The sequence below is a fragment of the Pongo pygmaeus genome, chromosome 9, assembly GCF_028885625.2.
Source record: "Pongo pygmaeus isolate AG05252 chromosome 9, NHGRI_mPonPyg2-v2.0_pri, whole genome shotgun sequence".
NCBI lineage: Eukaryota > Metazoa > Chordata > Mammalia > Primates > Hominidae > Pongo > Pongo pygmaeus.
The window spans coordinates 5,561,248-5,574,850 of record NC_072382.2 but is presented as its reverse complement, the minus strand read 5'-3'; the positions used below and the strand labels follow the sequence as shown (position 1 = coordinate 5,574,850).

The following is a 13,603-nucleotide window of genomic DNA, read 5'->3' as shown; positions in this document are numbered from 1 at the left end:
AGGATCCAGGTCGCCCTCCTCCCAGTGAGTCGCTCTACCCTGCACCCAGGGACAACGTGTACTGCTTTGAGAAAGCCACCTGGGACGAGGCTCTTACGGCTTTGCACCCCCCAGTCCCGTGGCTACAGGGCCGGCAGCTTCTCTCTGAGCTGTTGCCTGATGGAAGTCCAACTCAACAGGCTTGAACAAAAGGGGCTGGCCTGGCACAGAACAGGCGTGGCGGGTCCCGGCTTCACAAGAGGTCAGGAACTTTCCTTCCATGGTGATTCGCTCTCCTACCCCCATCTCTGCTGCTTGAAGATGGAAAGTAGAATCAGCACACCCAGTGAGCCTGGAGAAAGAGGCTTGCATCTAATTTCTAGAGAAGCAATGGGTTCCTGTCTGCACTCCATATTAGCAAATGCAAGGCTCTCCTGGTCCGAATAGAATCCTGTACCCTAGTTTATCTTTCTCCCTCCATTGGACTAGCTCCTCCTAATCTATCTTTACCCATTCCATCTGTCCAATATGTTAAAAAAAAGAGGGGCCATCCAAGTTATTCCTTAAATGGCTGCCTTAGGTATAACCTCCGGGCTTGGGTTGGGAGCAGGCGGATTGGCCACCTCCTTAACACACTTTAAAGCTCTGTCAACAGAACTGCAAGGTTCATTAAAAGATATAGCCCAAAGCCTGATAAAAGTCCAAGACCAGGGTGGACGTGGTGGCTCACGCCTGTAATCTCAGCACTTTGGGAGGCCGAGGCTGGCAGATCATTTGAGGTCAGGAATTCGAGACCAGCCTGGCCAACATGGTGAAATCCTGTCTCTACTAAAAGTACAAAAATTAGCTGGGCGCATGCCTGTAATCCCAGCTACTCTGGAGGCTGAGGCAGGAGAGTTGCTCGAACCCAGGAGGCAGAGGTTGCAGTGAGCTGAGATCATGCCACTGCACCCCAGCCTGGGCGACACAGCAAGACCCGGTCTCAAACAAACAAGCAAACAAACAAACAACAAAAAAAGAGAGTCCAAGACCAACTAGACTCTTTGGCTGGAGTAGTCCTCCAAAATAGTTGGTGACTAGATCTTACAGTGGGTGAAAAAGGGGGCCCCTGCCTGTCATTGGGTGAAGAATGTTGCTTCTATCTAAACCAATCAGGCCTAGAAAGAGATGCTGCTGAAAAACTTAAAGAGAGGGCTAAAAAGCTAAGAGAATACCCCGACAACCAACTAAATTCTTGGTTTAAAAACAAAACCCTAACATTAAGACCATACAGTTTGGTTTAGAAACAAAATCCTAACATTAAGACCATACAGTCTTCTTTCCTCTTATCTTCATACCTAAAAGAAAGATATTTTTGTTCCCTTTCAATTGTTTGTTGAGGCAGAATTGACATACAATAAACTGCATATGTTTAAAGTGTACAGTTTGGTAAGTTTTGACATCTTTATACACCCATGAAAATACCATTATGATCAAGTTAATAAATATGTCCACAACCCCCAAAGTTTCCCATGTTCCTCCCCAACCCCATCCCCAGGGAAACACTTCTCTGCTAATTCTCATGATAGGTTGTTTGCATTTTCTAGAATTTTATATAAATAGGGTCATAAAGTACACATTCTTGTTTTGCCCGGATTCTTTTGCTCAGTATAACTATTCTGAGGTTCATCTACATTGTCACTTGTATGATAGTTCGTTCCTTTTTATTGAGGAGTACTGTTTCACTAAGCGGATGCACTGGTTTGTTTTTATCTGCTCCCCAGTAAATGGACATCAGAGTTGTTTCTAGTTTGGGGCTATTACAATAAGGCTGCTATGAATATCTGTGTATAAGCCTTTGTATAGACATAGGCTTTCATTTCTCTTGGATACATACCAAGGAGTGAAATGGCTGGGTTATACCTACTGGTATTGAGATTGAGATTGTTTTGAATCTGTAGATCCATTTTGGGAGAATTGGCGTCTTTTGACCCATGAACATGGTCTATTTCTCAATTTATTTAGGTATTCTTTAATTTCTCTCAGCAAAGTTCAGTTTCACACAGGTTTTTATCAGACTTGTCTATGTGTGTATTTTGTATTTTTGTCGTGTTTCTGTAAATGTTTTTATTCTGGTTGTGTCATGTTGCTATTATACAGACACACAATGGCTTTTTGTATATGGATCTTCTATACTGCAACCTTGTTAAACTCATTGGTGACTTCTAGTAGCTTTTTTCATAGACTCCGTAAGATTTTCTCTGTAGATGGTTGAATTGTTTGTAAATAAAGACAGATTCATTTGCTCCTTTCTGATTCAAAGACACTTTCTCCCTCCTTCCCTCCTTTACTTCCCTTCTCTTACCCTCCTCCTTCTATTTTCTTTCTTCTTAAAATCTTACTACACTGGCAAGAACCTTCCATGCAATGTTGGTTAGAAGTGGTTAGAGAGCACATCCCTGCCTTATTCCTGATCTTAGAGGGAAAGATTTTGGTCTTTCACTATTAAGTATGATGTTAGCTGCGGGTTTTTCACAGATGTCCTTTACCAGGTTGAGAAAGTTTCCTTTTATTCCTAGTTTATTGAGAGTTTTTATCAGCAATACATGTTGGATTTGGACTAATGCTTTTCCTGCATCCATTGAGACAATGTGCTTTTATATTGTAAATATAATATTTTCACAATAATATTATGAATTATATTGTTTTCTAATGTTAAACCAAACTTGTATTCCTACAATAAACTATATTGGATCATATGTATTATTCTTTTATGTGTCGCTGGACTTGATTTTTAAAACTTTGTTTAGACTGTTTGCATCTATTTCATGAGGGATATTAGTTTGCAGCTTTCTTTTCTTGTAATATATTTGTATGATTTTGATATTACAGTAGTGCTGACTTCATAGAATAAGTTAGAAATGTTCTTTTCTCTTAAATTTTCTAGGAATTTTGTGTAGATTGAAATTATTTCTTTCTTAAGTGTTTTGTAAAATTCACCAGTGAGGCCTAGAGTTTTCTTTGTGGTAAAATTTTTAACTTCTTAAAAAAATATTGACTATTCAGGTTATCTATTTCTTCTTGAGTGAGCTTTATTAGTTTTTGTCTTTTGAGGAATTTGTCCATTACATCTAAATTGTCAAATTTCTTGACATACAATTATTCATCATATTCCTTTTAATATGTGTGCAATCGGTAGTAATGCTACCTCTTTCATTTCTCATATTAGTAGTTTGTCTTCTTTCTTTTTTTTCTGATGAGTAGGGTTTGATGTTTGTAAGTTGGATTGATCTTTTCAAATTACCAGTTTTGGGTTTCATTGATTTTTTTTTTATTTTATTGATTTCTGCTCTAATCTTTATTATTTCCTTTTTTCTGTTTCTCTTTGATTAGATTTGTCCTTTTTTCTCTAGTTTCTTAAGGTAAAAGCTGGAATAGTTTAGTGCTATAAATTACTTAGAGTACTGGTTTAACCACATCCCACAGACCTTGTAGTTTGTGTTTTCATTTTCAAATATCTCAAAATGTTTTCTAATTTCCATTTTCTAATTATCTTTTTGATTTCTTTAAACTGTGCTTTACAGAGAAGTGTTATTTAGTTTCCAAATGTTTGGGGATTTTACAGATATCATTCTATTATGTGGTGTCTAATTTTATTCTATTTTGGCCAGAAAACATACATTGAGTGATTTGAATCCTTTTAAATTTATTGAGATTTTTCACGCCCTTTTAAATTTATTGAGATGAGATTGTGATATATTTTTGAAAAATGTTCTGTGTGTTTGAAGATAATTTATATTTTGCTGTTGTGAGTGAAGTGTTCTAAACATGCCAATTGAGTCACATTGATTGCTAGATTGCTAGTGTTATTCAAGTCTTCTACATTCTTCTTCTTTTTTTTTTTGGAGACAGAGTCTCACTTTGTCACCCAGACTGGTGTGCAGTGGTGTGATCTTGGCTCACTGTAGCCTCTACCTTTTGGGTTCAAGCAATTCTCCTGCCTCAGCCTCTGGAGGAGCTGGGACTACAGGCATGCACCACCACACCTGGCTAATTTTTGTATTTTTAATGGAAATGGCATTTCGCCATGTTGGCCAGGCTAGTCTAGAACTCCTGACCTCAGGTGATCTGCCTGCTTTGGCCTCCCAAAGTGCTAGGATTACAGATGTGAGCCACCATGCCCAGCCCTATATTCTTATTGACTTCTGTCAATTATAGAGCTGTTGAAACCTACTACTATAACTGGATTTGTCTATTTCTTTTGTAGTTCTACTCATTTTGCCTCATGTATTTTGAAGGTCTTATTTGGCATATAAACATCTAGAATTGTTATGTTCACTTGAGAATTGAAAGCTTTTGTCATTATGAAATGACTATTCCTGGCAATATTCTTTCCTTTAAAATCTACTTTGCTATTAGTATAGCAAAGTAGCAAATATTAATATAGCAAAGTAGATTAGCATGGTAATTAGCGTGGTACATCTTTATCTTTTTGCTTTAAAATTATTATTTTTTTATGTTTAAAGTGGGCTTCTTGTAGGCAGCATATAATTTGGTCTTGCTTGTTTTATCCAACCTACCAATTTCTGTTTTTTAATTGAGGTGTTTAAACCTTTACATTTAATGTGATTGTTGATATAATTGCATTTAATTCTGCCATAATGATTTTTGTTTTGTATTTGTATTACTTGTTCTGTGTTTCATTTTCTCTCCTTTCTACCTTCTTTGTGATTGAGTATTATTCATTCCTTCATTTTATCTTATTTGTTGGTTTATTAGCTGTAATTCTTTGCTGTATTATATTAGTGGTTGCTAAAGGGTTTATAGTATACATCTTTAACTTATCACAGTCTATCTTTGAATGATATTATCCTTCAGTGATGTTATACTACCTAACATCTAGTAAAAGAAATTTATTGCAGTATACTTTCATTCCATGTCTCACCTTTGTACTATTGTTTTCATACCATTTAGGTGTCCAATTGTGTTTGTGTCTGTGTATGTGTGTGTACAGCAGTGAGAGGCAGATAGTTCCCATTTAGCTGTTGAGAAAAGTTTGGCTTTCCCACTTGTAAAAATCCTTTGCAGCTCAAATGTCCCCTCCTCCAGGCAGCCTTCCCCAGCCTCTACCAATGACTTGAACCATTTCCCCACATACAGGCTCCCTTTGCCTGGGCCACACTCTTCTTACAGCAGCAGGTCATGTCTTTTCTGTCTGCCCCGTCAGATGGTCACCTACTTGAGGGCAGAGCTCAAAACCACAGGACTCTCCCTTGAGTCTTTCACAGCCCCTTGTCCACAGCTGGTGCTCCATATGCACTTACTGAATTGGCCTGAATGCCGCGAGCCAGATTCAGCCCTGGAAGCAACCTCATGGCTTCTCAAGGTGTGATGCTATGAAAAAAGCATGAGCTTTGAGATTGGAAAGACATGACTTAAAATTCTGAGCCCACCACTAATTGGTTATGTGTGACTTGGGTGAGAAAGAATCACCTGAGCCTTTGTCTGTCCATTTGTATAATGGGGATCCTGTCAGGCTGGCTATAAAGACAGCTAAAATGCACTAAAGCACTAGAACTTTGGCAGGCCTGTGTGGGCACTGAGGAAACACCAGCTTCTCTGATGCTCTGCCCCATACCTCCTTTCTGTTTGGCCCCTTCTCTTGCCCCGGGCCAAAGCTTAAAGTCTCACATCGTGAAGTCTTTCTGGTCTCTTTGTCCATTTGTCCATTTGCTAGTCCAATCTGCAGCCAGATGTCTATCCCCATGAGAGTCTGTCCTGCCAGAGCATTTAATAAATTTGTCATGGGACAACTCTGAGGCCACAGAGCAAGCCTTCCCAGGATACCTGATATGGGCTGGATAAACCCACCAGGCCTCTGGGATAAGTGTAGGTGGGAACCTCAACTGGTGGTTGCTTAACTATTCACCCTATGATGCAGTAAGCTGAGATGGGGTGGGGAAGGTGATTGGCTATAGTGGGAGAGGCCCCAAGTTCCCCCATACCCTGGGGTGACCATGGGATTCAACTGTGGTTCTTTGTGTCCAGGGAACAGAAACCAACTCCAGCTGACCTAGGCAAAGGGGGCATTTGTTGGATGCATATGGGGTAGATTAGTGAATCTAAGGAAAACTACACCCCCAAGCTGGAGAGGATGAGAGACAGCTCCAGGCATATTGGGAACAGAGGCTGAACAGGAGAAAAGGGAGCCAGTGCTCACCAGCCCCTGCTACATTCCTCGCTAACCCTGGTCTAATGCTCAAGGTCTTTGTTCTGCAGCCATTGAACCTAAGACATGGGCCCAGTCCTGGTGCCACCTTCAGTGGCTGTGTGACTTTAGGCAGGTCCCTTCGCCTCTCCAAGCTCAGTGTCCTCAGATTGGGTTGTGAGAGTCTAATGCCATAGAGGATATGCTTGGTACAGTGGAAAGTTCTCTGCCCTAGAGAGAGGTTGTCACTGCTTGGTGTCTGTATTAACTTCCTGTGGCTACAGTCACAAATTAGCACAAATGAAGTGGCTTCTAACAATGCAAATTTATTCCCGTACATTCTGGAGGTCGAATGTCTGAAATCAGTCTCCCTGGGCTAAAATCAAGGAGTCAGCAGGGCTGGTTTTTCTGGAGGCTCAGGAGGGAAATCCACTGGGGGCCCTTTCCAGCTTCTAGAGGCCACTTGTATTCCTTGGATTGTGGCCCCTTCCTTCATGTTCAAAACAACAGCATAGCTTCACCACGCACCACAATCATTTCACCCATCCGCTTCCGTTGTGACAACACTTTGCTTCTGTTTGTCCTCCCTGCCTCCTCTCTAACGACCCTGAGATTCAATTTAGAGCCCACTTGGATAATCCAGCTGGGGATCCTTTCCTTACCCACATCCACACAGCCGTGTTTGCATATGCACGACCCTGTTTGCATATGCACGACCCTGTTTGCACATGCGTGGCCCTGTTTGCATATGCACAACCCCGATTGCATGTGCACAGTTCCAGGCATCAGTGTGTGGACACCTCTGGGAGGCTGGCAGTCAGTGCCCCACAGCGTGGCCTGTGCCCAGGGATGGCTTGATGTGGGGCAAAGAGCCTTGGTGGACACACATGGGTTGACATTTTGACCCCTTATTCAATGCCAGTGGGGCACCCCTGGATGAGTCATTTGATCTCTCTGGAGCTCTTCATCCAGGAGATGGACACGATGGTTCCCACTCCTCAGGTCTGCGGAAACTGAATGAGACCATACAGCTGTTTGTAAATGTGTCTTTCGGTGGCAGAGACTTCCTTTTCATCAGAACCTGGTGAGGAATTTCCTAACGCACAGAGGTGACAGAAGCATAGCTGCTGGGACTGATGGACTCCCTACCTTCCCTACACAGTCCCACCCCCTTCCTGCCTGCAAGGACCCAGGGCTAGGAATGCAGTTGGAGAACCTATGCGATAGAGTGCAGGCTTGGGGTTCACAAGCAGGGACGTGGACAGCTCCTCACTCTTCCACCTTGCTCTGTCCCACCCCATGGAGGGAGTGACACGGGAGCTGCACAGAGAAGAGAGCAACGTGTGTCAGTGTCATGATTTGCCAAAGCTGATTGGAAGATGTGGCAGATTGTGTTTCTTTTCCCAACAATGACTGTCTCCTCCCTTAAGAGAATGGGATGTCCCCACCGACGCCATGTGGCTTGGCAGTGCCGCCTGCAGAAAGCGCCTCCGTTCCTGTCCCTGTGCTGCTGGGCAGTACCACCTGCTTGCTTTGGTCAATGGAAGATGAGAGGACAGCATTGACCCTTGGTCTGAGTGCAAGCGCTAAGTGCCATTGAGGTTGACATGAGAAGAGCGTGTGCCACCAGGAACTGTGCCTTCAATGTGAGCCCTGGAATGCAAACTGTGGGAAGACTCGTGGCTCCCATGCAAAGTGCAGGGGACATAAACCTTCACTTCTATACACCACTGAGAGGTGCAGCAGTTTATACCACAGCAAAACTGCCAGGCAATGCAGCTTCCGAATGCTGAGTCACACTGGGCTAATGATGGCCCTGTCTACTCGTACCTGGAATCCAGCCCTGGCCAAGCCCACTGAGGGGTGTCTAGATTTGGGCACATGAACTTAGCTATATGTTACGTTATCTAGCCTGGAGCAGAGAGGGAAGGCAAGATACCAAGCCCTATGCTTAGGACTTTAAAAAAAAAATCAATTTTTATAGAGGAACAATTTACGTTCAACACATTGTACATCTTTTAAGAGTGAAACTCAATGATCTTTCTTTCTTTGTGAGACAGGGTCTCACTCTGTCACCCAGGCTGGAGTCCAGGGGTGCGATCTCAGCTCACTGCGGCCTTGACCTCCCAGGCTCAAGCGATCCTCCCACCTCAGCCTTCCAAGTAGCTGGGACCATAGGCATGTGCCACCAGAGCCAGCTAATTTTTGTATTTTTTGTAGAGATGGAGTTTGACCATGTTGCCCAGGCTGGTCTCAACCTCTGGGCTCAAACAATCCTCCTGCCTTGGCCTCCCAAAGTGCTGGGATTACAGGTGTGAGCCACCATGCCTGGCCACAATGACTTATTTATATTTTTATTTATTTATTTATTTATTTATTTATTATTTTATTTTAATTTTGAGATGGAGTCTTGCTCCATTGCCCAGGCTGGAGTGCAATGGTGTGATCTTGGCTCACTGCAACCTCTGCCTCCTGGGTTCAAGTGATTCTCCTGCCTCAGCCTCCTGAGTAGCTGGGATTATAGGCATCTGCCACCACACCCAGCTAATTTTTTGTATTTTTAGTAAAGACGGGGTTTCTCTATGTTGGTCAGGCTGGTCTTGAACTCCTGACCTCAGGTGATCCACCTGCCTCGGCCTCCCAACACACTGATTTTTAAAAATCTACTTTGCGGAGGTATAATTTATATACAATAAAATTCACTAATTTAAGCATGCAATTCAGTGAGTTGACAAATGTATACAGTTGGGTCACTGCCACTTTTACCAAGAGATAAAACACTTTCAGAAAGTTTCTTCACGCCTCTTTGCAATCAGTCAGCCACTCCCCACTTCAGTAACAACAGAGCTGCTTCCTGTAGCTACTGTGTGAATTTACGTGTCACGGAATGCTGTACAAACAGAGTTCTATGCAGCCTGGGCTCTTCTTTGCCTACCTGGCTCAGCGCAACCCCAGTGACTGCGTGAGGCTGTGCGTATCTGCAGCCTGCCCCTTTTCATCGTGTTTATCCACTCACACAGTGATGAGCGGTGGTAAGCAGTGGGCTTATTTCCAGTTCCTGCTGCTATAAATATTTGTGTATGACTCTTTTCGTGGGCAGATGCTATTTCTCTTGGGAAAGCACCTAGGAGTGGGTTGTATGGTAAAAATACGTTTAACTTTGTAAGAAACTGCCAAATTACTGCAGAATGTCTGTACACCTTTCCATGGCCGCTGTCAGCGCATGACAACTCAGATATTCTCCATCCTTGCCAGTGCTGGGGGTGGCCCATCTCATCTGATGTGCTTTAGTGGGCATGGAGTGGCATCTCACTGTGGTTTTATCTGCATTTCCATGATTACCAATGCTGATGAACACCGTTTCATGAGTTTATTAGCCAGTTAGGTATTTCCTTCTGTGGAGCATACTTTCACACCTGTTGTCCATATATTTATTGAGTTATTTATGATTGTGTTATGAGAGTCCTTTAGACATCCTTTTTTTTTTTTTTGAGACTGTCACTTTTAACAAGATAAAACACTTTCGGAAAGTCTCTGCATGCGTCTTTGCAATCAGTCAGCCACTCCCCACTACAGGTAACAACAGAGCTGCTTCCTGTAACTACTGTGTGAATTTACGTGTCACAGAATGCTGTACAAACAGAGTTCTATGCAGCCTGGGCTCTTCTTTGTCCTCCTGGCTCAGCACGACCCCAGTGACCGCATGAGGCTGTGCGTAGTGTGCGCAGTGGTGCGATCTCAGCTCACTGCAACCTCTGCCTCCCAGGTTCAAGCGATTCTCCTGCCTCAGCCTCCTGAGTAGCTGGGACTACAGGCGCCCGCCACCATGCCCAGCTAATTTTTGTATTTTTATTAGAGACAGGGTTTCACCATATTGACCAGGCTGGTCTTGAACTTCTGACCCTGTGATCTGCCCGACTTGGCCTCCCAAAGTGTTGGGATTACAGGTGTGAGCCACCGCACCCGGCCTTTTTTTTTTTTTTTCTGAGACGGAGTCTTACTCTGTCGCCCAGGCTGGAGTGCAATGGCTCACTGCAACCTCTGCCTCCTGGGTTCAAGTGATTCTCCTGCCTCAGCCTCCTGATGAGTAGCTGGGACTACAGGCGCCTGCCACCATGCTGGGCTAATTTTTTTTGTACTTTTAGTAAAGACAGGGTTTTGCCATGTTGGCCAGGCTGGTCTCAAACTCCTGATCTCAGGTGATCCACCCTCCTTGACCTCCCAAAGTGCTGGGATTACAGGTGTGAGCCACCACACCCAGCCGAGAGTCCTTTAGATATTCTGAATGCAAACCTTTTGTTGGGGCTGTGCATTGTAAATACTCTCTCACAGTCTGTGATTTGCCATGTTTTTTGAAGTGCAGGGGTTTTAATTTTGATGAAGTCAATGGATCAGTTTTTTAAATTTTGTGGTGAATACTCTCTGTGTCCTTGTGATTTCCTTATTGGCCCCTGAATTATCGTGGGGTTAGTTTTTCTTAACTGCTTTCTTCTCTAATGTGGGTCACATTTTTCCATCTGTTTTTTTCTTTTAACACCTAGGAAAGTTTTTGTTGTGCACCCACCTTGTGGGTGACGTGTGGTGGAGCCTCTATCCCTTTCCCCCCTCTGAGGAGCGTTGGGATTTTTCTGCTCACCCTGAACTTGCACGTACTTGGCTTTATACTTTGCTGCGTGGGTTTGTGTGAGCCCAAGGTGCTCCCCAAGCCTCTCTGACGTGGTGGGACTCCACCACCCACCCTCTTCCCCCACAGACCTCATCAGGGCTTGACGTAGGTTGCGATGGGGTGAGTCTGAAGCGGGTCTTGCTCCTGAGTGTCTTTCATCCCAGCTGGATGCCCAGGTGCTCGAGACCTCTGCACACTGGGTGGCTGCAGCCCCCTTGACCCCACGATCTACTGGAACCCCAGCGTCACCTTCCCTCCCTAACTCTGCAGCAGCCATGCTGGGCACCCCTCCTGCAGCCTCATCTTCTCCAGGACTCAGCCAAGGACTCCTGGCTAGGGGACCCCTAATGGCACCTCTGCCCCTGCCTCCCACAGCAGAGCCTCTATGATGCCCTGCCCCATACCTCCCAGAAGCTTCTGGACTGTGAACTCTGGTCTCTGCCTCTTGAGCTCAGAGGGACCGCTGTGCTCTGTGAGGCCTCCTGCCTGCTGAGCCACAGCGGGAGATGGTCTCCAGGGGTGGCATGGCTGGCTCCTGAGCGCCCTGCCTCTCAGCATCAAGTCATGCTCTGCTCGCTGTCCACTTCCCGCCCAGAGTTGCCTCAAACATGGTGTCCAGTCCAGTCATGTGTGTTTGCAGTGGGATGGCCCTTCCAGCACTGGTTACCCCAACATGGCTGAAAATGGAAGCGACCCAGAGTGTTTTAATCAATTTACTGAACTCTACATAGAAATACAAGACAAAGGTGGACACCCCTATAAAATAAGCCATTCTCCATGGGGTGCAAGGATGAAGTGTGGGGCCACGGGCCAGCATGTGACTTCACAGGGCATTAAGCAAGAGGACGGTGTATTAGTCTGTTCTCATGCTGCTAATAAAGGCAGACCTGAGACTGGGTAATTTATAAAGGAAAGAGGTTTACTGGACTCACAGTTCCACATGGCTGGGGAGGACTCACAATCATGGCAGAAGGTGAAGGAAGAACAAAGGCACATTTTACATGGTAGCTGACAAGACAGCGTGTGCAGGGGAACTCCCCTTTAAAAAACCATCAGATCTCATGTGACTTATTCACTATCACGAGAACAGCACAGGAAAAAAAAAACCATGAATCAGTGACCTGCCACCCGGTCCCTCCCACGGGATGTGGGGATTATTACAATTCAAGGTGAGATTTGGGTGGGGACACAGAGCCAAACCATATCAGATGGGCTCCTCCAAACTGGGGACATGTTGAACACAGTGCCTGGTACATGGGAGGAGATGACAACAGTGTCCCCTCTGTGGAAAGATGGGTCCTGCTGCTTAGCTAAGCTCCCTAGAGCCTCTGCCTCCTGCCCAGAGCCTACATCTCTCATGGCTTCAAAGGAAACTTCTGGACGCACAGATGGCCCAGCATCCTAGAAGGGCTTCCCCTGCAGGTCAGAAAGTCTTTGTGAAAGCTCTCACTTCAGGGCAGCCATCTTTGGGCTCTTCCCAGCATTGGCTGTGAGGGGACTCCAATGACAGCCTCCCCTCCATATGTAGGACACACCTGTGCATACATAGCTCTTTCCTGTTTAACATGCTGTGGGCACAGAGACAATGCTCCATGAGGAAACCATGACCCAACCATTACCCCATCGTGGGATAAGGAAATGGAGGCCCAGAGAAGGAGCCACCTGAAGCCACGCCACGAGCCAGGACGAGACCCCGGCAGCAAGTGCTCTGTTTCTAGAACACCCCAGCTGGTCTTTTCATTGCGTGCACAGATTTTTTTTTGAGGCACAAATGCAGTAAAGTTTCATTTATGCATTTGCTCATTCATTTGTCTTAGGACTGAGATGGCAGAAGGCTCCCAGACTTCCCTCTGCCTCCCCCTGCAGGGGTCCCGCTTTACCCTCGGTCTCTTCCTCTTCCTCCCACCTCCTGGAGGAAGTTTCTGTCCTTGCCCCTTGGCGTTTTGGGCCTTCTGGGATGCAGATTTGGGATGGAGAAGCACGTTGGAGAAGGAGGGCAGGAAGCAGGCTAGTGAGGGCCATGCCTGTTGCTGGAGTACATTGGTATAGGCCCTGTGTGCCCATCATGGGGTTTGAGAGGTGCAAGGAAATAGCTGGAGACATTCTGAAATTAGTTTTGAGGTTCTGGAGGGGCCACACCGCTGGCTGGTGAACTCGATCACATTCCCAACTCTTTTAGGCCCAGTACCTCCCATTACAGAGGACAGAAGAGCCAAGCGCTGCTGTTTGCAGCTTCTTCAACCACTGGGGGTGGCCATGTAATCCATTCTGTCCATTTCCCACAAGTCTTTTGGGAACTTCTGGGAAAGGTTTTTTTGTTTGTTTTGTTTTGTTTCTGTTTTTTCTTTCCTGATTAAAAAAGAAGATACACATACCTGAAACTGTCCTTCCTCTTCCTTCTTACCTTGAAGGTGGAGGCAGTGCCCAGAGCTGTGGCAGCCACCTTGCAGCCGTGAAGCACCAGCGAGAATGACAGTCAAGAGAACCATGGAGATGCCAGCCCCTGGACCCACAGCAACAGCACCTGCTTCCAGACTCCGAGTGTGAGAAAAAAATAAACTCCTATTTGTTTATGGCAAGGTTAGTTGGGGTATCTGTTGTTTGTTATTGAAAGCATTCCTAGCTGATGCATAGACTCTGTGTGTGTGTGTGTGTGTGTTTAACAACAGCACTGAGACTGGACCGCAAGGGGCATGGCTCCAACAGGGTTATGTGTCTTTTTTTTTTTTCGAGACAGAGTCTTGCTCTGTTGCCCAGGCTGGAGGGCAGTG

At 45.2% G+C, this 13,603-nt stretch overlaps 1 long non-coding RNA gene across 1 annotated transcript in view; it reads left to right on the top strand.

Annotated features, from left to right (window-relative positions):
* Positions 1-13,365, top strand: part of LOC134740322 (uncharacterized) — a 42,211-nt gene extending 28,846 nt beyond the window's left edge. Inside the window, exon 3 of the long non-coding RNA XR_010127717.1 lies at positions 13,244-13,365. This is a non-coding gene — a long non-coding RNA (uncharacterized LOC134740322). The remainder of the gene's footprint in view (positions 1-13,243) is intronic.
* Positions 13,366-13,603: the final 238 nt, after the last annotated feature.